Genomic DNA, 1,118 nt, shown 5'->3' with positions numbered 1-1,118 from the left:
TGTTTAGGGCAAGAGACTAGTAATATGTAATTAGATAGTCTGGTTAATTGATATGCTTGATTCTTGATTATGATTTTTTGGTTGGTGACATTTTTGTGTGGTTTGTTCATTGTTCATGCGTATTAGTCACATAAATTGAATTGTGACTAAGGATGTACTATGTACTTGTAAGTAAAGACACCAATCGTGTAGATAGAGTAAGAGCATGTGCATCTTAAAATAATACCAACTTCATATCTTTCTTCTTCATATCCGTTTTTGCCACCTTTAAATTGAATGAGCCATTAACGAGTACTTCATAGCTGTTTTTGAATTGTACTTGTCACAAATTGTGATTAGACTGTGGTTGTTAGCTCATTATGTTTTATAACTTATTGCAAGTTACCTTTTTACCTATTAAACTCCAACCATCTTCTTTCTATTTCCATCATAAATCTCTCTCATTCTCTAAGTATTTTCTAAACTCATTCTCTTAGCTAATCCCTTCTATTCTATTCCATANTCTTACTTCAACTTGCTTAACAGTCAAGAAGAAGGTGGTTTAAATGATAACTTTCATTGGGAAAGTTATCCACCTTCTGGACAGAGCTCACAACCTTCTCCTCACAGCTCCCAACCTTCTCCTCACAGCTCCCAACCTTCTCCTCACAGCTCGCAAGAAACACCAAAAGAGCGCAAGGAGAGAAAGACATGGACACCTGCTGATGATGAAGTCTTGATCTCCGCATGGCTCAACACTTCAAAAGATCCCATCGTTGCAAATCAACAAAAGGGAGGAAGCTTCTGGAGCAGGATTCAAAAATACTATTGTGACACTCCTCACGCTAGAAACGGTGGGGAACAGATGCTGGTGACACATTGCAAGCAGCGTTGGCACAAGATAAATGACCATACTAACAAGTTTTGTGCAANTTCTGTGTCCTCCGTAGCTTGTCCGGCGTCTTTGGGTAGGGTTAAGACCAGACGAAATCTCGAGAGGAAGTTTTCGAATCCTCCCTTCCATTTCGACGACGACGAAGGACCACCAATTGCAAGACGATCTCCAACTTCGGTGTCTCCCGAAGCTTGTCTGGCGGTTCAATTGTGCGAAATTTAAGGTATGTCTTCTTCCTCCAATT

Source organism: Camelina sativa, chromosome 19, assembly GCF_000633955.1.
Source record: "Camelina sativa cultivar DH55 chromosome 19, Cs, whole genome shotgun sequence".
NCBI classification, from domain to species: domain Eukaryota; kingdom Viridiplantae; phylum Streptophyta; class Magnoliopsida; order Brassicales; family Brassicaceae; genus Camelina; species Camelina sativa.
The sequence above is the reverse complement of the archived record's forward strand: the minus strand, read 5'-3'. Positions refer to the sequence as shown.